Source organism: Macrotis lagotis, chromosome 3 (assembly GCF_037893015.1).
Source record: "Macrotis lagotis isolate mMagLag1 chromosome 3, bilby.v1.9.chrom.fasta, whole genome shotgun sequence".
NCBI classification, from domain to species: domain Eukaryota; kingdom Metazoa; phylum Chordata; class Mammalia; order Peramelemorphia; family Peramelidae; genus Macrotis; species Macrotis lagotis.
This window is the reverse complement of record NC_133660.1, coordinates 67,274,525-67,298,133: the sequence shown is the minus strand read 5'-3', so window position 1 is coordinate 67,298,133 and position 23,609 is coordinate 67,274,525. Positions and strand designations below refer to the sequence as shown.

The following is a 23,609-nucleotide window of genomic DNA, read 5'->3' as shown; positions in this document are numbered from 1 at the left end:
AATCCAATTCCAAATGAGGGGTGCTAAAGCATAAATCGGGTTAGCTCCTTCTTTTCTTCCTTCAACACATGCTGGATTAAAGAGATATCTCAGAACTTCCCTCTTCACCATCTGGCTTCTAATATGGACTTTAACTCTCAGATCTCTGGTGGACTCACCATTCTGATCTTTTAAAGCAAAAATGAAGAAATAGAATCAAAGAATAAAAGTCTCAAGGCTTCTGCCCATCCAGAGGCTTACAACATTATCTCTCACTTGAATGGTAACTATACAGAATGGAAATACAGGAAGAGACTCTCTTTAGTTGGTAGTCTTTTTTTGGTCGCACTCCAGCTCTACCTTAATAGCTAATTTAAAATCCATCTTTTTAACCACTTGGACTGGTTATAGAATGTCTGCTCATGATCCATATTAGGGAGCATGATCCTTCCATTACATAATATCATACTTTTCTAGTAGTAAACTCCTCAAATTCATCCACATAAGAATTTCACAGTTTTGCCAGTAGAGCTCTACCCATTCACCAGCTTCTGACAGACACACATATACACATATATATGTATATGTGTGTATTATACATGTATGTATACATGAGCACATGTGTATACACAAATATTTATATGTATATATCAATATAAAAATACAAATTCTATTTAAAAACATATATTCACTATTAGATATTTGAAAAATGTTTTGGAGATCATATCATAGGATTTTCAGGGATATTGGAAGAGTACCTCTAGGCAAGGTTATATTTAAACATTAACAGAAATGTTATTTAAAGGTTTCTTGCTCTTTTTTGATAACAAACCCAATAATATTTAACTTACTATTTAGTGTCCTTAAACTCTATTATAATACCATTCTAGATATCTGGGCAATGCCACCCATGAAGGATGAGATTACCTGAAAATAAAAGTTCTTTTTTTATTAGCATTTAAGAAATCATTTTTTCTTGAGTAAATTTGATCACAATAACTCATGAAAGTGTTTACTCTGATGTGCAAGAACTGTGATTTGTGTGGGTAGAGGGAGTACTGCTATCAGTGAAATTATAAATCTTTTAAGATTTGGAGTTAACAAAAAAATGAAGAATCTGAGGCATCAAGGGGGCAAATGATTTCCCTAAGGTCACATAGCAAGATAAAATTCTAAGTTTTACTTTCAAACTTGCCTCTATGAAGTATCTACTCTGGATCAGGCATTGTGATAAATTCTGGGGATATAAATAAAAGCAAAAAATTCCCATTCTGAAGGAGTTTATAGTCTAATGGGTGATTTAACTTTGCAAACAATTATGTAAGCTTTCTAGAGGATGAATTGGAGATCATCAGCACTAGCATTAATGAGAATCAGAAAAGTCTTCCTGATCCTGTAAAATTCAGGATTTTTAGTTAGGACTTGAAGGAAGCCAAGGAAGACTGTAGACCAAGATGAAGAGGGACATGGGTTAGAGTCAGAGGAAAATCCTAATGTCTGGACTTGGGGTATCTTAAAAAATGACATAATCTTAAAGTGTTGCCTGGGGGCATTGAGAGATTAATTTATTTCCCCCAAACCAGACAGCCCATGTTATAGGCATGGATCATGTGTCACTATAATAATGGCATAGGAAAGAATGCTGGCTTGGAAATTAGGAACCTGGTTTAAAAACCTGCCTCTTCCTCTCCTTGACTTGAATTCTTCAGTTCTTAGTTTCCTTATCTGTAAAAGGAGAGGATTTGACTAGATATCTGCCCACTAAGGTACCTTCTATCTGTAAATCAATGAATCTATGCCAATTTATTCTTTGATCCAATAACACTGGCCTCCTGGCTGTTCCTTACACAAGGCACTCCATCTCTTGGCTCTAGGAATTTTTTCTTGCTATCCATCCTATATGTAGCTTATAGCTTCCTTCCTTCCTTCCTTCCTTCCTTCCTTCCCCCCTTTTCCTCCTCCTCCTCCTTCTTCCTCTTCTTCTTTTTCTCTTCCTTTTCCTCTTCCTCTTCTTAGGTTCAACCTTTCAATTCTCCAAGCAAGTCTCTAAGATTTTAAGATGAAGAAAAGGCAGCTACCTGAATTGATAGAGGGAGTTTACTCCCTTGAGAATTTTCCTTATCAATGAAACTACAGCACCAGTGCCCACTCTTATTAATTGCCATTGGTGGTAGAGCTTGAATTTGAAACTAGTGCCACAAATGCAGTGCTCATTTGTGCTCTACAGAAGAACCTAATATAGACTTTCTTAACACCAAACTTTCCTCCATTGTTAAAGGGTCACATTCTCAATGGTGAGGACTGACTTTTTTTTTGGTGAGCATGATCTGCTGTGACTTGAATCCTCAACTAAAATTATATCTCATTGTTGAGGTGACTCTGAGGCTTTTAGGTTTTAAAAGTGAGTACAACCTCTGGCAGACCCTACCAAGCTGGACTGGCTTCAAGGACTCTGAGCTCTGTCACAAGAGAAACAGCAGAACTCAGTTTAGAGACACTCAACACTAGATGACTGACCATGTTGTAATGCATTTCTTTCTGGCTTCATGAACTCAGAAAACTGTCTCTAAAAGTGGGGAAAGGGCTATCATCTACACTGGAGGAAGAGGCAGCCATGCAATGAAATCAAGAATTCTTGAAATGTTGGAGTAAGTATACCTTTAATAGCTTAGCATTGATATTTTAGTTAATTACCATTTAATGTAATCCAGGCTTTGAAACTACCATATTAAAAGTCTAAAAATGAATAAGATAATTTGTTTACCAGGTTATTCCCTTGCCTCAGTTAGCTATTATTCAAACTAGGCTAAAATCTAATTTAAGAGGACAATTTCTTAGGTAGCAGATATCAGTATTTATGGCTTCCAATGATCACATCTTTAACATGTCACCTACTAGTTCTTAAGTAGCATTGGAATAGCATAAGGAGGGGCAACAGAAGTATCCTTTTTCTTATATAAGGCCAGCTTTGTTAGCCACACCCTTTCTCCCTTTTTCTCCCTTTCAACTTTGTCTTCAAAGAGAATTGGGTGACCAGGTTTTAGGTCCTAAATTTACACAGGATCTTGGCATAAGAAAGACCTTAAAGGTCATTTAGTCCAGTCTCCCCATTTCACTGATACTAAAACAAATCTACAGATTTTGAAGGTGAATTTTTATTTTAATCTTAAATACAGAATAAGATAAAAAAATAATTTCCATATAGACAATAGAACATAAGAGGTTTCAATATAAACAATAAATTTCCATTCCAAGAAAACCTATATAATAAATACTACATATGGTTTTCAAAGTTGTCCAATTTTTTTTCTTTCTTGTAGGTTTTCTTTTGTTCTCTGTTGTGTGCACTTTGTACTTTTATTTTTTCCTTTCTGTCCTAAAGAAGGCTACAATTAAATATGGATTTATATACATACATATACCTAGATATCGATAAACATACAGATATATATATATATATATATATGTCTATACTTACTATACTTATTTTCAGTTGTTATCTCTTTCTCAGAAGATGGGTAACATCTTCTTTCATAGGTCCAAATCTTTCCATGTTTTTCTAAATCAATTAGCTCATCATTTTCTATACCACAGCAGTATTTCAACATAATCACATTCCATTTGAGAGATTATCTATGAAAACCTGTACCCTCTGATTTTTGCATTCCTTCTATTCTTGGCTGCATTGGCTTTATTTATATAAGAAATTTTTAATTTAACATTATGGAAATTATACATTTTACACTTCAATAATGATCTCATCTTATAGTTTCAGGTGAGATACTGTTGGAATACTGACATTGATGAATCTCCTTCCTTTATATCCTTTTTCTCCTGGTTTCTTTGAAATTCCTGACCTTTTGTTCTTCTAAATGAACTTTTTGTTTATATTTTCTAAGTCAGTAAAATAATTGTTTAGTAATTTAATTGGGATGGCATTGAATAAATAGGTTAATTAGGTTAAATTGTCATTTTTTTAAATTATGTTGGCATTAGTTCTACAGAAATAGAGAACTGGATTTTAGTCATCCAGTCATTCAGTGACAGGTTGACCTTTGATTGGTAAAGTCTTTATTTGTAATTTTGTTATGATATAGGGCTTGTGCGTAAGGAATCATATCTTCAGTCTCTTTCATGTAAATTTGTAGATTCCTTATGTTAGTGCTCAGTGACCTCTGAACTTACTGTTTTCCATCAGGTTGAATATTTATCTTTCTGATTTATAAAACTTACCTTACCTTTAGGTTCCAGAACATAGAAAGCCCCGTTCTCTGCCCCTCTTTGTGTCAAGCTGATCAGCAGCAACAGTTCTGAGTGGGACCAGTATGTGCCACCTGTTTCTGCTTCTAGGATTAAACAGAATGCTGACTTCTCTGACAGATTCCAGTTGTCAGTTGCAGAAGTCCCGCTGCAATGTCACAGCTCCTGACTGTGAACCCTGGTCTCTGGATTTACTCCACTGGTACTCCCCCTACCCTTCCTAAATCTAATCAATATATGAAGCTACCTTGGTAAATGAGAAAAATACTACCTAATGAAAATTTGATAAGGAATTTTATTTTTTCTTCCTTCCTGTGACATAAGCTGAAATAGTCTGGCAATAGAAAATGGTTTGAAAAAAAAAGAAAATTCATTTAAACTAGAATCATGAGAATCCAAGTAACTAGAGGTTCTGATACTTATTAGGTGTTTGATTGCGGGGAATTTGGGGCATGTTCTCTGAGAACCTAAATTTCTTTATTCATAAAATGGAAAATAATATGTTTACTCCCTACCTAATGGGATTCCTGAGAGAAAAGTACTTTATAAATATTGAAGCTCTCTACAAATATGAACTATTAAAGTCAGTCACAGTGTTGAGAAATTATTTTTATTAAAAATATCTAGCTTTCTCATGGTGCTTTAAGGTTTTCAGAGTGTCTTAGTCTATTATCTCATTTGATTCTCACAATAACCCTGGGAAACAGGTGCTGTTATTATCCCCGTTTTACAAATGAAGAAAAAAAGTGTAGAATAGTTAAATGACTTGCTCAGGGCCACACAGCTAAGTAAGAGTTTGAGGAAGGGTTTGACCTCAAAATCCCCAGAGTACAAGATCAGCACCTTTTAGCTGACTGTTTATTAAATATATACTGTGTTTTAGGACTAGAGGCTACAAAAATAAAAGTGGAAAAAATCCTACCTTCAAGGAACATACACCCTTTTGGGGGAATATATTAGATACTTACACAAATATGGAATATTGTGCATGTATATATATATATATATATATATACATACATACATATATATATATATATATACACTAACATATTCAACAGGTATATCATATTAACTCTATAACTATTATAGTTTCTCTCTCTCTCTCTCTCTCTCTCTCTCTCTCTCTCTCTCTCCTCTCCCTCTCCCTTCCCTTTTCCTCCTTGCATAGATGAAATATAAAGGGACATGCTGTAAGATTTTTACTACCACTTTTACTACCATTTTTACTGCCACTTCTTAATGTCCTTGTTACTGAGTAATTCCTTTGCTTCTCTAAGTCTTAGTTTCCTCATCTATAAAAATGAAGCAGCTAGATTAGATGCTTCCTAAGGGCCTTTCTAACTCTGATTCAAGATTTGAGTTATCATTACTTTAACTCATTATCAGAAAAAAATGACTGACATCATATTTTAAATTTTTTTTTTACTTAAGGCAACAGTCACACAGCTAGACAATTATCATGTGTCTGAAATGGGATTTAAACTCAGGTCCTCCTGACTCCAGGGGCCCGCACTCTATCCACTGTGCCACCTAGCTGCCCTGACATCATATTTTTAAAAAGTCATTAAAGTTACTTTAAAAGTGAATGTGATGGATAAATACATATGCATCCATGTGTTTATATATATATATATATTTTTTTTTATATGTATATATTATATATACCAAATAAATAAGTCATAGATGAAAAACTGCCATATAGACATTAATTTTTCTATTTACTTAAAGAAAATTCATAAACATAGAAATGCCTTGAATTTTCTATGAGAGATGATGATATTGTGTAGCAAACTGTCCTTCTGAATGGCACAGATCATTGGTTTCTCTACTTGTTCCACTTTTTTTAAGAAGCCTTTTACAGCTACTAGATGTTGCCCATATCAAAAGTTTGCTCTTATTTTGCTTTTATTGTGACTTCCTTTCTCCATTTGTCCTAAGTAAGGAAGGCCTTCTGATTTAATCCCCTGTATCACTTGATATGAATCCAAAGGATATGTTGTATATTCACAATTATTAACATTTTAACCCAGAGATCACAGAATTTTCTAGTCTAGTCTAAAACTACATACCAAACAAATACATATGAATTTGACATATAGTGTGACAGAAGCTTGGTATAATAGACATAATACGCTACATTACAGGATCTGAAAGACCTGTGTTAAAAATCTGGCCCTGAAACTTCCTAAATGATCATGGGCACATAATCTTTCTGATCTTAGTTTCTCCCCTATAAAATGGAAATTAATGAATAGGTTTAATCCCTAACCCTAATAGGGGATTTTTATGATAGCTATCTCTTTTGTAATCCTATCTCACCATGAGGACTAAATGGGAGAGTATATGCAAAATCCTGCATATCAACTGTTATCATTTTCATGTAATTTCTTTTACTGTAAAGAAGCAAATTCTATGTATGTACTTACAAGTTATTTATGTAACAAGTAGCATGGTTGAAAATGTAAAAAAAGCCCCAAAAGACATTGAAAATAGTTATTTTGTTATTCTAAAAATATATGTTTTGGGAGCATTCCTCCCCAGAGAAAATAGAAAACATAGAATGGATAATTTTTTAAACAACTAAATTGTGTTTTCATTCCTAATGCCTGATATAATATCTGGCATCTGGTAGTTACTTAATGAATACTTGTTGGGTTGAAAAGAATGGAGAATTTTGTTTAAAAAAAAAAGAAAAAAGACTAATCCTTTAAAATCGAGAGCAATAGTAAACTGCTCATTTTTTTCAGAAGTGATCGTTTCTGAGTTTATTCTTTCAAACCACTGGAGGATATCAGTTCCTTAATAAAGAAGGGATAAAAAATAATGGAAGGAATCATAAGGATTCTTACTTTCAAAAATGTAGACTATGTTTTATAGAAATTTCTTCATGTACTGTCTACATGACTACCCATGTTAAAGAATTATTTGAGCCTACTCTAATTGCATTCAGATTCAACATTATGGAACATATAGTGAATCCTACAACAGATTTAAAATCTAATCAAGATAATCAAACTCACAGTGATCAGGGACAGTAATTCAGGCTCTACTCTTTTTGCATAGGCTTAGGAGAAATCATGTCACTATAGTGCTTTTTTAATCTATAGAACCCTAAAGAGAGGCTCATCTAGTCCTACCTATCACTCTGCTAGGTGGAACACTGGTTAGAGTACTGAACTTGGAGTCAGGGAAACTTCTTTTCCTGAGTCAAATCCTGCCTCAGACCAGCTGTGTAATCCTGAACAAATCATTTAACCTCAGTTACTCATCTGTAAAATGGAGAATGAAATGGCAAGCCACTCCAGTTCTCTGACAAGAAAACCCCAAATGGGGTCCTTTTGAAGAAAACTGGCTACCTCTTCAACATGATAGCTCTTAAAATTTTTGAACACTGCTATTATATTCAACCCCCCCAACTATTTCTATAAATTTCCAGACAAAAGTACTCCTCTTCAGTTCCCTTTTGCATTTTTGTATCCACTGTTAGAATGTAAGCCCCTTAAGAGCAGGGGTTTGATTGGCATATAAGTGGTGTTTAATAAATGCTTTTCATTCATTAACTGAATTTCCTTTTATTATATTCAGCCCATCTTTCTAACCTGTCTGAATGTTTTTGAAAATTGACTCTTCCATTTAACATATTAATCATCCTTCTCAGTTTTGTGTCATTTGAAAATTTGAAATAAAACAATAAGCCATCTATGTCTTTATATAAGTCACTGTTATGGCAAAAAAATAAGGTAACCTGAGACACAAAGTTCTGAGCATGATCAATGTATTACCAATAAATAAGATCTAAATTTCCTCTGAGTGAGGACAGTTCTCTTTTATAGCTTTGGGTAGTATAGAACAAAGAATATAACTTCATACATGGAGAAATCAATATGATTGGTTGCTGAGGCAGGAGATAATATGATTGGTTGGAATTTGGGAATGAAGGGCCGGCAACAAGTCCTTTTCCCCCTCATTTTACTGAAAAATGTTCATTGTTTGAGTTTACTTGCAAGGTTGGAGATAGTGGGGCCAGACTTCTTTGGATAATGTATCAGACATCTTTGAAGGATGGATCTGGGAGCACTGGTGGTATAAAGATACTAGATCAGAATCCTTGGTGTACACCTGCATCCCTCAAGAATAAAAAATTTCCCTGAGACAGGAAAAGAACAATGTTCAGCAGAACTGGATTTTTAAACTTGACTCATTACAGGCCAGCTGAATTTCTGAACTAAGTTCAGAGACAAAAACCATGACTCCTAAATCAGTAATAGGAAAAGATGATTAACTTTAAATAATATTTTAAAAGAAAAGCAGAACCAATCTGATCATATCATTACCAAATTGAGATCTACATTTTAATGATTACATTTTTAGTCCAATCATTTAACCAGATCTGCTTGTTTATAACTATAATATCATCCAGCCCAGTGGTATCCAAAGTTGAGTTCCTAGAGGTCTATGGTCTGTTTTGAATGATTGTGTGAACAACTAATTTTAGATTGCGAAGATGGGTTGTATCCCACCCTTCCAGATATCCATTCATCAGACTTGTGTCTAACACAATCATTTTCAGCATTTTGGTTCTAAAACCTCTCAATTAAATACTCCTCCTTTTGCACATTTTTTTGTTCATAAGAGCAGCTATAACAAAATTGTCATTTGTTCATTCATGTTTGATTCTTTTCATGGACCCCATGCCACAGGATGTGCATAGAAGCAACTATAAAGTATCCCATCTTCTCATTTCCCAGTAAAATCCCCCTTTCATGCCCAGATTACCTTGTAGATTAGGTGGCAGCCCTCATACAGCAGGCTTTGAACTTCAGGACAATGACTCATGAATTAAAGCCCTACCTTACTTTTTTTTTTCATTTTGAGTGGGGCAGAATGAATTGCACAGGATGAGCAGGCATGGATGGATTGGGATTTGCCTTGTGGATTTTATAGCATTATCTTTTTACCTAAATGCTTCATCACTCTTATAGGATCAAATATTATCTTCTCCATTTTGCATTTAAAGTGCTTTATGACATGGTCACAACCCACTTTCTCAATCTTATATATTGTTTTTATTCCTGCACAGGAAAACTGGCTTTCCCCCTGTTTTTCATGCAATTAAACAAATTATCCAATCAAAATTTTCAGAGATGAACAAAAATTAAGGCAAGATATTGTCCATTAAGTAGAACCACATTTAAAAAATAAAGTAATTGATTTATATCTTTTTGCTTTTTTGAAATCAGAAATAATTCATTCTTACCTGCTCTTTTTTTGCATTGTGTCAAATGGTTATCAGTACCCATACAAACATAGCTTCTTCTGAAAAGCTGCTATGTTCACTATTATGGTCTATTATCTGATTATTTTCTTGTGTATCTTTCAATAAAATAGTATGAAAAAATTTAACTGCTGGTTGACTACCAGCATTGATCAAAATAGCTCAATAGTTTATTATAGATGATTATTATTTACATGTCTGTTCTTTTCTCAATATGTACACAGGGTTATTTTGAAAATAAGGAAGCATATTTAATTAAATTGCTTTTAGGAGAAAAATCGTTTTTTGTATCAAGAAGTAAAAATTATTTTAAAATATTGTCTATTTTAGCTCTATTTTATCCTTTTAAAATATCATATTGTATAAAATATGTGATGTACTGTAACAATAATGTATATGCAGGGTGCATGCTAATTTTTTTAATAATAAAGGAACATGACTAAAAATGTTTGGTGACTAATGATCTAGCCTGAATTTCTCCATCTGTCCCCAAGGATAATGAGAGAGAGAGAGAGAGAGAGAGAGAGAGAGACTCTAATGTTCTTATTACTCATCCTTCTTGACCTCTTTTCCTTGTTGATCACCTCTTCCTCCTGAATATTTTCTACCATTCCTTCTCCTTTTCCCTCCTTTCCCATTGAAGTATTTGACTCAATTATCATAGCTAAGTATCTTGATACCATATGAGTGACAATGGAGTACATAGGCTATCAATTTGTCATCCTTGCATCTTGCTCTGTGTCAAGCCATGTTTCTGTTCAAGTGACTCTTTGATATCTTTTCAGCAGCTTTCACTGTGCACTTTTTCATCGATAATATGCTATAACATATTTATGCCCACCTGTCATCTCCCCATTACCCCTTTGGGTGACCTTTGACATTAATTCTTCAGAGAGTCTAATGATTCATGATTTTCAGCTTTATAGAATCTCTGAAAGATTACTGATTAAAAAAATACATGGGCCTCCCTGCAGGGAGAAGTTTAAATCTTTAAAAGTACTGCAATACATACTTTACCAAAGGCAATCCAAATCACTTCCTTCTTCTTATGAGTCATATATCTATCTACCTGCATATCATATAAAGAAGAACATCTGGAAAATCTCACCATCCACTGGATTTTTTCCTAAGCACTTGGTCCACTTGGTAACCCTTTCAGATATCTTTAGCACTAATTCTTTGTCCCCTCAAAAATGATTGCTTTTTTAATTATTTTCCAAATGGATTTTGTCTGTGCATTACTGGTTTGATAGATATCTTTGTTTTATCATCATTTCTACTTCATCATGTAAAATCTTGGAGGACTGTAATGCTAGAACCAAAATGTGATGACTCTATAGTGATTCATGGAGAAAATAGTTTGTCATGGAAATCTTGACAGATCTCTTCCATTTTTCAACCATTTAGATAAGGTTCCCCATCCTGTCCTACCTTACCCAGCCATACCACCCCACCCCACCCCACACCACCCCACACCACACCACACCACACCACACCACACCACACCACACCACACCACACCACACCACACCATACATACCATAACAATGTCATATCATATCATATCATTTACTATCCTCTCTTATTATAGATTTGGTTTTGGAAGGAGCCTTGGAGATAATCTATTCAAAGACTTCATTTTACAGATGAAGAAACATTTTATAGATGAGGCTAAATGGATGGATAGATAGAAAATGGCAGTAGAATTAAAGCTTAGTTCTTTCAATTCTAAATCCAGAATTATTTTCTTTTTTAAATTGATATTTTATTTTTCAGATTCAAGTTATAAAAGTGATTCAACATTTATCCATATATATATATATGCATATTTTAAGTTACATCTTTTCTTCCACCTTCCATCCTACCCCCTCTCCCCTTAGTGATGAATAGTCAAGTGAATATTGTACATTCATATTTCTGTTAAACATGTTTACAGATTAGTCATTTTCAGTATGAGGAATTAGAATTAAGGGAGAAGAAAGAAAACCATGGGATAGGAAAGAAATACATAAGACAAAGTTTTTAAAAAAGAGAAGGTAGTGTTCATCAGATTCTGAAGGGCTTTTTGTTTTGCTTTTTTCCCTCTGGGGAGCATTGTCCCTAATCATTCTCCTAAGTTTGGCCAAGCTCCCTAAACTGCTGAGAGGAGCTGCATCCATCAAGGTTGATCAACTCACAATGTTGTTGTCAATGTGTAGAAAGTTTGCTTGGTTCTGCTCCCTTTGCACAGTTTCTGTTTCATGCTTCTCTAGAGTCAGACCATTCATGGTTTCTTATAGAAAAATAATATTCCATAACATTCATATGCCATAACTTGTTCAGTCATTCCCCAACATTCCCCAACAGTCATTCCTCAATTTCCAATTCTTTGCCACTACAAAAATTGCTGCTATGAATATTTTGGAACATGTGGGACTTTTCCAATATTTTATGATTTCTTCTGCATATAGGCCTAATATTGGAATTGTTGGGTTATGATCAGTTTTATTGCTCTTTGGGCATAGTTCTCTATGCTCTCCAGAATGACTGCATCAGTTCACAGCTCCACCACAGAAAAGCATTAATGTCTCAATCCTCCCACAACCTCCCCAACATTGGCTAAGAACACAAAAATGAAAAGATCAATCTGATAGGTTTGAAGTGATACCATATGGTTATTTAAATTTGCATTTCTCTAATCAGAATTATTTTCACAGCTTTGGTCTTAAATGTTCTTGTACAATGTTCTGACTTAATTGGGTCTCTCATCAAACTTTATAGAAATCTGCTTTTTCCTCCAATGCTTCTGTATAAAATTTTGTAACTAAGTTTATTTGTTGTCTTTGGTCTCTAAAGAGAAGAAAATTTCTATTTGAAGTGATTTCTGAGCTCCTTTGTCTTCTTTGAATTGATTGATTGAAGTGGGTTAAATTTCATTAGGAAATAGCAATAATAAGTATCAATGTCTTTCTCATTCATTTCCTATTTTTCAGCTTTGGGAATTTTCTTAGATAATTCAGGTTGGAGTTGTTTCATTTGAATGCCATTTTGTCTTGGTTTTATTCTTTCTTCTAATGTGGCATTGATTTCTATCTTTGCTAATAGTCTGCTTTACATAGACTTTACAACTGAATTTTAGATGGGTAGCCAGTTATTACTAATTTTCGTTATGTCATTTGGCAGTCATTATATCTAGTGTCGCCTGATTTTCTTCATAAATAAAGTATTTTTGATATATGAACATGAGTTTGTTTATCTTGGGTAGGGAAAATAAAGGAAATGAAATCCTAATCATTTAATTTTGCCTTGTATTAGCAGTTCTTTTAAAAGTCTTGGCAGTATGAGATTGCTATTCTTGACTAAAAGGGATACATTGTAATGTAATGAAAAGAGCATCCAACTTGAGACAAGAGTCTTGGTGTTGGTCTTGCCTTTGCCACTAATTTTTATGTCTTCAGAAAACCACTTAATAAAATTTAACATTTCTGGGCTTTAATTTTCTCATCCATAAAATGAGGGGGATTGGTCTAAATGATTTTTAGCTTTCCTCCCAACATTTAAACATTTTTTAAAAAATGAGTATTTTGGCATTAGATATGAATTCTAATGATCTATGCCATTCATATTCTCTATTATTTGAAACTTGGCTGCATTCATTTTTACTAGTGGTCTGAAAATTCCCTTTTCCTACCACAGATGAGGTAGTCTGTTTTCTATTACTACTATATTTAGCATTTTATTTAAATTCCAACACTATGCAATGAACATAAAATGATATTACTTTTGTTTCTTAGGAATTTTTGTGTGCTTACATATCATGATTTTTCTACCATGATGAATTAGGGTTGTGAATATGCATGTCTTATGTTAATATGTCTATAGCTCAATCTTAAAAATTAATATAAAAAGCTCCCAGACTTCAATTAAAACAAATCTTGACTTTCATCTTCCTAAGTTGTCTTGAGGTAGTTAAGCAAGATAGTGTCAACATAAATGATAGACCAAGGGACTGGTACTTCAATTCAGTTTTTAAGAAAAATCAATCAAACCAACATATTTTTCCTGATTGTAGATATTCAATCTGTCAGCCAACACAAACAGAAAGCAAAGGAAATAAACACATCTAACTCCTAGTTAAAGTTCCTTACTGGAGGGATAAAAAACAACAGAAGCTTCCCTGTTCCCAGTTACTAATTGATAAGAACCTGATTACAAGGTTTGACATCATGGTTAGAGATAGGATATTGAGTTGCTGCAACCATCCACTTGATCATCATAGAACAAACTGTGCCATCCTTTCCTGTTAACCCAGCTGACCTAGCTACCCTAGTTCCTAGTTGACCTAGCTGGGGGCTACCTTTCAAGACTTTCTTGCCTTTTATAACCAAGTTTAAAAACAACTCTAAAACCAAATAACACCCAAAATTAAACTAGCTGTATAAGATAAGGACAACACTTGCCATTTCTTTGCTAAGGGGAACTCCTAGGGAAAGAACTCTTAACAATGTATATCTTTGGGGTGGGTATGAATAGGGGATATTTTAGAAAGTCAAAATAATTCAATAATGGATAGAGTAATGAACTCAAGAGTCAGGAACAGCAACAGCAACAATAATAGCTAATATTTATATCACACTTCTGTATTAGGCACTGTACTTTACAAATATAACTTAATTTGATTCCCATAACAACCTTGGGAGGTAGGAGCTATTTTACAGAAAGGGAGACTGAGGCAAACAGAAGGTTAAGTGATCTGCCCAGGACAGCATAGAAAGTGCATGAGATAGATTTAATACTAGGCTCAGCACTTTATCCTTTGTACCAACTAACCACCCCCTCAGGATGACCTGAGTTCTAATTCCATTTTATCCACTTGTAGCTGTGTGACTCTAGGAACCTCTTTCCTCCTTCAGTTTTTCATTTTCAAAATGAGCAAAATAATAGCACCTGACAGGGTTGTGTTGAGGATTTAATGAGGTAATATATGTAAAACACATTGCAAACCTTAAAGTGCTTTGTAAATATTGAGTATTTCTATCAGAGTTGGAAGGAAAGGACCTCAGCAATAACCTGCTATCAAGCTCCTCATTTCATAAATGAGGATATTGATGTACCTAAAGTTACACAAATACAATTATCTTTTGATGTGATATCCCCCCCAAAAAGTTTCTATACATTTTGGTTGAGATAAGAAATTAAATGGGAATTACTTAGCTGTGTGACCTTGGGCAAGCCACTTAACCCCATTTGCCTTGCAAAAAACCTAAAAAAAAGAAATGAAATGGGAATTTTGAGGGATTTTTATGGAAGCCACAGATTACACACAAAAACCAGCAGACAATGCAGAAGAACGTTTAGAAACTCAGAAATGCACAAAATATATGTATAGTATTGCATAATATAACCCTATAACTATAAACAACCCCAATTTTTTTTTGTTGTTGTTTTGTATTTTTAGGTTTTTGCAAGGCAAATGGGGTTAAGTGGCTTGCCCAAGGCCACACAGCTAGGTAATTATTAAGTTTCTGAGACCGGATTTGAACCCAGATACTCCTGATTCCAAGGCCAGTGCTTTATCCACTACACCACCTACCTGCCCCCAAACAACTGAAATTTTACAAAAAGATACTGTATACTCCCCATCAAAGAAAAAGAAAAAAATCAGACTTCTTTTCTGATACAAAGATGAGTCAAAAAATTTTATGTGGATTTTCCATCTTGAGAGAACACCATGCCCCTAACCCCTACAAACGTGGTAGGGATAACTGTCAAGCCACTTGGATTTGAATTCAGGTCATCTGATGACAGAGTCAAGGTTAGTTCCATCGTGCCTAACTTTCTTATTGCTACTCTGCTTTCACTTCCTTAATAGGTATTGGAAAAGCAAAAATAAAAAGCAAAACTCATTTTTTTCTAGTTAATCTAAGCCTTCTTGTTAAAAAAAACTGAAAAGACTATATTTCCCCTTCTGCAGCATTTTGTCAGTCTTAATGTAAGGAAGAATGGAGAGACTTTTTAAAATATCATAATGGGGTTTGAAAGAATGTGTAGAAAGTTCCCTTTCCTTTCTGCTGTTGCTGGGGCCCCTCTTTTTCTATCACCTGGCAGCTGTCTGTGATGAAATTGTTTGCATGCAAGCTTTGAAATGTTTTATGGAGAATTGTAAAATATTCTTAATATTATTATAAAGAACTGAGGTAAGTGATAGCAAAAAGCCTTTAAAATGCAGGTGTGTGATCATCTTGGATATAGTGGGAGGGACAGTTTGGAACAGCAGTTCCATCGGTTTGTCAAGCTTGTCAAAATGAAGCAAGTCAGAATCTTTGTAGCTGATACCTTAATGTATTGGGCTTCATAGCCCTCCTTTTTCTCCCACATCTCTCCTTCCCATCCTCCCACATCATGAGCATCAAACAGCACCTCTCTTTTACTATACAAACTATTCTAGAAAAGCAGGGATGCATCTGTACCTAATAAGGTTGGGGAGGAGAGAAATTTCATAAGAACAAAAAGCTGTTTACCAGGTTGTGGACTGGCAGCCATGCCTTAAATAAATGCAAAAATGAGCTTTGAAGTAAAGGAGCAATGGACCATGGAGAGAAAAGGCCATTACTTTAGAGACACAGCTCTGTCTTTGGCCCTTTTTTCCTCTCTACACTCTTTCCCTTGGCAATCTCTTCTACTCCCATGGTTTCGATTATTACCTTTATGCAAATGTCTCCCAGATTTATATATCCAGCCTGACCTATGCCAAAGAAACTCATCAGCTTTACCCCACCCCCCAAAAAAAACAAATTTATCTCCAGTTTCTAAATATTTATCAATGGTAGCATTATTCTCCCCTCCTAGAACACCCATGCTTGAAACCTCAAAGTCATGAATCCATCTGGTCACTAAATACTCTTTCTACAATGGCTATAATATTTATTCCCTTGTTTCTTTATGCGCTATCAGTGGGTCCTGACTACCTTTTACTTGACTGCTATGATAACTTTTAAACTGGCGTCTCTCTGCCCATCCCTCCCATCTCCAATCTTTCCCTCTTAGTGCTGCCTTCTGAATCTTCTTGATTCACATATATGATAATCTCATGACTATGTCTTTTAAAATTATTTTAAAACCTTTTGACCACACCCACTATATAAGAATAAAAACAATACATAAAAATAAAATCCCCAAAGAAACATATACTGTCCAGAAAAACAAAAGATGTACAAAAGTTCATTTTAAATTTCTGTGGCCTTCCAGAATCATTTATCACTGTTGTGAGCAGAGATCTAAAGTCTTTCAGAGATGTTTCTCTTTATGTTTTTTTGACTGTATAATTTGTTCTCCTGATCCTGCTTACTTTATGCTGCATCAGTTCATAGAAGTTTCCCCTTACATTTCCCCATTTCCCATTTATTTTGTGCAATATATTCCATTACATTCATATATTATAATTTGTTTAACCATTTCCCAATAGGTGGGCACTCCTGTAATTTATGCTTTTCTTTTTCACTATGTAAAGATCTTGTCTAAATATATTGGTACATATATAACCATGTATTTTTGATCATATCATTCACCTTTTTCAAATTTTTGCATTTTCCTATTGCCTTCAAAATAAAGTATAATCAAGCTCTAATTCAGTAGTCAAATGCCAGGGGGCAGTTGTACCCTGAGCTATCATCAGTTGTCCTGACTGTTGTCCTGCGCCTGGATTTTGATGATTCAGGAAGATTGAGTAGGACTGACAACCTCTGCTTCACTTAAATCCAATTCATGGACAAGTCAAGACATCACCCATTATGCCACTGGCCCTCTTTGAAAATGAAAAATGTCACAGACTGGCCAATATGACAAGAAAGGACAATGATTATTGCTGGAAGGGTTGTGGGAAATCTGGGACACTATTACACGGTTGGTGGAGCTGTGAACTCATCCAACCTTTCTGGAGAGCAATTTGGAACTAAGCCCAAAGGGCAATAAAAATATGAATACCCTTTGATCCAGCAATACCATTACTGGGTCTATACCTTGAAGAGATGATGAAAAAGGGTGAAAACATCACTTGTACAAAAATATTCCTAGCAGCCCTGTTTTTGTGGTATCAAAGAATTGGAAATCACGTAAATGTCCTTCAGTTGGGGAATGGCTTAGCAAACTGTGGTATATGTATGTCATGGAACACTATTGTTTTATTAGAAACCAGGAGGGATGAAAATTCAGGGAAGCCTGGAGGGATTTACATGAACTGATGCTGAGTGAGATGAACAGAACCAGAAAAACATGGTACACCCTAATAGCAACATGGGGGTGATGTTCAACTTTGATGGACTTGCTCGTTCCATCAGTACAACAACCAGGGACAATTTGGGGCTGTCTGCAATGGAGAATACCATGTATCCAGAGAAAGAACTGTGGAATTTGAACAAAGACCAAGGACTATATTACCTTTAATTTAGGGTGGGAAATGATATCTTATTGTCTGATCTTGCTATCTCTTATGCTTTATGTTTTCTCTCTCATCACATGGAATTTGGATCAATGTATGCCATGGTAAAAATGTAAAGACTGGCAAATTGCCTTCTGTGAGGGGTGGGAGGAGGGAAGTAAGATTAGGGGCAAAATTGTAAAACTCAAAATAAGTAAAATCTTTATAATTCAAAAAGAAAGAAAGAAAATGAAGGATGAACAACAACAAATTCCTTTTCCAGTCTTAACTCATTTTACTTTCCTTAATATATTTTATGTTTTTTTTTCTACTTGGAACAATTTTTGTTTCCAATGGCTTTCCTTGTTTCTCTTGTCTCTGCACTCTTTTTCCGGTAATTCCAGATGTACATTTGCTTTTATCTGACTATTAAAATCCTTCTCTTAGGTCAAGGATCCAATCTAGTGCCACTGACTTTCATTAAGCTTTCTCCATTTCACTCAGCTGAAATTAATCTCTCCTTTGTGTAATTTCTCATATTTTATCTGAATTTCTCTCCTAAATTTATTAAATAGCTGTAAGTATGTATCAATGCACAAAATAATAAATTTTGTCTGTCCACTTTGCATCTGCTAGCCTTCCTGGTTTCAGTTCCATGAAACAAGATGCCCCTATCTGGGTATCCTTGGTATCCCCTTTCTTTATGTGTTGTCTTTCCTTTGTAAGCTCATTGAGGGTAGGATTCATCTTTCCTTTTATCTCCAGCACTTAACACAGTTCCTACACAGAAGGTCTGGTTTCAAATACTACTTCAGGCAATTATGAGCTGTATAACTATTGATTTCCTATTTATCCTGTAAGAAGCTTGTTTGTACAAAGTTGTTTCCATGTTATCTTCCCATTACATTATGAGGAAAGTAGGAAAGGGACATTTTTGGTTTTTCTAGCATGGTAGACATTTAATAAATTCTTATTGGTTGACTGTGGGTAAATTATTTCACCTTTCATACCCCCCAATTCCTCAATTCAAAATGAGAATAATAAATAGCAATTATCTCTCAAAGACCTGGGAAGATCAAATGAGAAAATATAAAGTGCTTTGCAAACCTTAAAACTCTTTATATGTGAGAACTATTTTTCTCATTGGATCATAAGTTCCTTGAGGGCTTGGTCTGTGTTCCATTTCATCTTCTTAGGACTTTGTTCTTAGTATGTATTTAATAATAATGGGTTAAATTGGGGTAAATTGAATGATAGAAACTGTCTGGAATACACATCAAGGAAAGAGACAAACTACAAAAACTCAGATGATTCTATCTAACATTCTGCATGAGGAAGATTCAACTTTTCTTTTAGTACTTTCTGCATTTGACTTTGCTCTGTTCAAGATTTTTATCAATGATTAATAAAAAATCCATGAAGATGGCATATTTATTACATTTTCATATTGTGTGAAGCTGGAATAGCTAATATAATGAATGAAAGACTCAGAAGACAGCTTGGGAAAATGGGTGAAACAGAATACTCACCTATAGAGAATGGTTTAACTATCCGCATAGGAAAAAACATGGAGAATGATTTTTGTTCTATGAAATTGAATGAGCAACCTAATGAACAATTCAATGAACAACCTATGAGTCTGTCCAACAGTAAAGATATCTTGGATAAAATCTACATATACAGTGAACTGAGCACAGACTTGTACATGAGGACAGTAGGTTGAATTGCAAAGCTCATTTAATGATTCCAAACCTTTTTTTAGAAATAAAGAATCATCTGTTTAAACACCAAAATTCCTCTGGGTTTGCTGTGTTGCAAGTTAGAATGCTACAATGTTTTTAGCAGTGCTTAGAACATTACAATTTATGAAGATTTGTAGTCAAAGGTTATTCAAAGGGTAATGAAAAGGTTTATGGTGGGTGTGACTGGACTGTAGCATATCACAAACAAGAAATTATACAGAAGTGGTATAAGGGGTATGACTGAAAATGAAGATAGATTGATCATATGATAAAGAAAGTGGTACACAATGGAAAACTAATGATTTTGATATGTCAAGACAGCACAACAATAGTCCCTAACTTTTCAATTGACCCTCGAGGCAAAAATGGGATAGGACAATAGGGAAAAACATACAGGATGGGCAGGCATTGATTAGTTGAAACTTGTATAACTTCTTTTAGTTTCAGTTAGTTATTCACCTATTAAACTTAATATGATTCCATTCACTAGAAGGGAGAAATCTAACTTCCTGATTATATAGTTGATAGAGGTTAGGTTTGGAAGTTATTCATTCTGAAAACATTGAAAAAAGAAAATTTTCAGGAGTAGCTAGGTGGCATGGTGGATAAAGCACCACCCCTGGAGTCAGGAGTACATGAGTTCAAATGCAGTCTCAGATGCTTAATAATTTGTGTGAACTTGGGCAACTTACTTAACTCCATTGCCTTGCAAAAAACCAAAAAAGAACATTTTCATTAGAATTCTGGACCTTTTGTTTTACTTTGTTTGTTATTTGTTATATAACCAAGTAGATTTTTATACTGACCAATGGAACTTGCCTTTTGTTTAAATATCTCTATTATTCTTTATGATCCAACTGACATTAGGAAATAACATTTCTAGACATAAGATACATAAAGCTAATTCAATACCCAAACTCTGATAAACATATGGAAAAATCAAGTTCATGTACTTCTTGAATATTTGCCATAGCAGCTGTTGACTTGGCCAGGGTTTGGGGGATTGCTGCCTGTATTCAATGATGGCTGACTTCTTCCCCCACCATTTTCCTTTTTAATTTTTTTTTTACATTTTTCATCTGTTAAATCTAATATGAATTTGTGCAACTTGAAAGAAAAACATATCACTTTTTGATTTAATACATAGCTGGGCCTTTTAGAAGATCTTCATTCTGAGTAGCTGTAATAATGATGATGATGGTGATAATAATAATAATAACAACAACAACAATAATAATAATAGTAATAATTTTCATTTAGAATTCCAGGCTTTCTTTTTTTCTTTGCTATAATTCACACTAACCAAATGAACTTATTCTAATCAGTGGGATTCATTTTTTTCCTACCATTCTGTCTTGGGTTTTTTTTTAATCCCCATTTACTTGAAAACTAAACATTACCAGATACAATATATATATATATATATATATATATATATATATATATATATATATATATATATAAAATTGCTGTAGTACTCCTACCTCTAATAAACACAATTGATTAGATTATGTAGCTAATTGTAAGATCAGGTCATGAAACTCAGAAGCATACTTGAAATATTGGAGGGCAGAATCAAGATCTAAAATTTTCTCAGTAGGATGAATATGATGAAATTTGATAGGGATAAGAGATCTATGCAGGAATAAAAAGAATCAATTGTATAAGTATAGAGTGGGGAAGATATGAATAGTCAACAGTACAGGTAAAAAGCTTGAGAGTTGTGCGGGCAACATGTTGAAAATGAGTCACTGACATTTTATTTTGGCTGAAAAAACCATAATAATCCCATCAATTTTACTTTGATGTGTTTTTGAATTCTATATTACTATTTGGGAATCAAAGCTTCTATTGATCTATCCTTCCTCCTCCTTCTCCTGCTGTTCCCTTTCTTTCTCCTTCTCTTCCTCCTCTCTTATCAATCCATTGTTGAGGAAACATCTTCTAAATGATAAGAAAAATGTATGAAATAACCATTTTTCATTTTATATTCCAGTTTTTCCATCTGTTCTTTAGTGTATTTGGAAAATGCTCATTTTATTTAGTGTGTGTTAAGTTCACAATAAAAAAGGGAAAAAGAATGTAAATGGTTTTCATAATGGTGTTTGGGAGTCGTGAATATATAAACTATTTTGTTTTTTCTATCACTTTGTTTTCCAAGAAAATCTGGAAATTTATAGGTTATTAAATGTGTATTAGAATATGCTAATTTCAACATTTTCATTTATATTTCTGATTTTGTTGAGTTTTTAAAAACAATAATGAACCTAAAGAATTTCAGTGGTTTCCTTGTTCCTTTGACAATTACTGATTCTACCCTGAGAAATTTAATATACTGTTCATTATAATCTGCAATTATTTATTACTTATGAAACCATTACATTTTTTTTAGTACAAATCTTTAGAAAATTATTAGAAAAAACCCCTCAAGGGATCTGGGAACCACTTAAATGGAAACCCCTGGACTAATGAATGGAGTTGTTTTGATCTGTTTCAGTGGAAGAAGTGGTCAGATGGATGAAACTATGGATCCTTGGGCTAGGGAAAGGGATTTTTCCCTTTATTCTTTCCTTAACTTTCTGTTACTTAAATCCGCCCCTAGCTCATCCTTTATTACTCAAATGAAACTGCTCTCTCAGATGTTGCCAGTGCTTAGGTCTTTGAGTTAATCAAGCACTAGATTACTATGGTAATATACTATTATGTATTGTGTACTTAAACTGTTCCATTGATCTGTTTCTTAACTGGTACCAGATTCTTTTGGTGATTATCACTTTGTAATACATTTTGAGATCTGGTACTGCTAGGCCACTTTACTTCACATTTTTTTTTTGATTTCTTCATATTTTTTATCTTTTTTTTCTTCCAGATGAATTTTATTATTTCTTCTAGCCCTTCTAACTCCTCTCATCATATGCACTAATCAGGCTTTATAGGGCTTAGAGCTTCAAGAATCAAGAGTTCACCAGTTCAGCTTCCCTAGCAAGTTCTCATCTGATACATGAAGAGGTTGAACTAGATGATCTTCAAGAATTTCCAGTTCTAAAATTCTTAGACTCCCAGAGTACCCCAACACCTGCTTATCTTTTCTTTTTTCTAAAGACCTTCAGCACTTTTTGACTAATATATTTTTAAAAATTATCACATACCAATTTTTGTTAGAATTCTTTTTTAGTTTTTGCTAGGCAATGGGGTTAAGGGGCTTGCCCAAGGTCACACAGCTAGGTAATTATTAAGTGTCTGAGGCCAAATTTGAACTTACGTACTCCTGACTCCAGGGCTGGAGCTCTATCCACTGTGCCACCTAGCCGCCCCTTGAAATTTTAAAAAATCATATTTGTTAATTTGATTCTAACCTTTTTTAGGGTAAGAGCAATAAATACTCTTTATTACTCCCTTCTTCACTACCCCCTCCATATATAGATAAAACTCTCAGAGCAATGTTTTCATATAAAAATACTAAATAATGTTTTGCTGATTGGTTGATTTTATGAAATCAGTTTTGAAATATGTAAATCAGGGTAATATAAACCATATTATCAGATTTTGGACCACCAAATTAAATGAGCCTTTCAGCACAAGAAGTGTGGTGAGTCATGGATGCAGGGTAAAGAGCTTAAATCACAAAATGCTTCATGAAGTTTCCTGGACACCAAATAACTCTTGGGAAAAAAAAAAGACACTATGATGAATCCAACATAAATGAATCAGAACATATGGAATAAATTTACCTTGAAATATACAGTTTTAAAATCTAAAGAGGAAAGTACTTGGAAAAATAGCTTTCCATTTATAACATATCCAAAAGATTGAAGAAAAAAATATCTTGAGACATTTTGACTGAAGCAAAGATGCTCTTGGATCCTCTTATTCACATAAGACCGTGTCTTAATGGTTTAGTTGGTACTATTAGGTTATAAATCTATGGAATAAGAAGGAGACATTCAGAATGATC

The 23,609-nt window shown here is 34.1% G+C and overlaps 1 long non-coding RNA gene across 1 annotated transcript in view; it reads left to right on the top strand.

Moving 5' to 3' along the window:
• Positions 1-2,445: 2,445 nt before the first annotated feature.
• The window catches only part of LOC141516118 (uncharacterized), a 72,898-nt gene continuing 51,734 nt past the window's right edge, over positions 2,446-23,609 (top strand). Inside the window, exon 1 of the long non-coding RNA XR_012476614.1 lies at positions 2,446-2,627. This is a non-coding gene — a long non-coding RNA (uncharacterized LOC141516118). The remainder of the gene's footprint in view (positions 2,628-23,609) is intronic.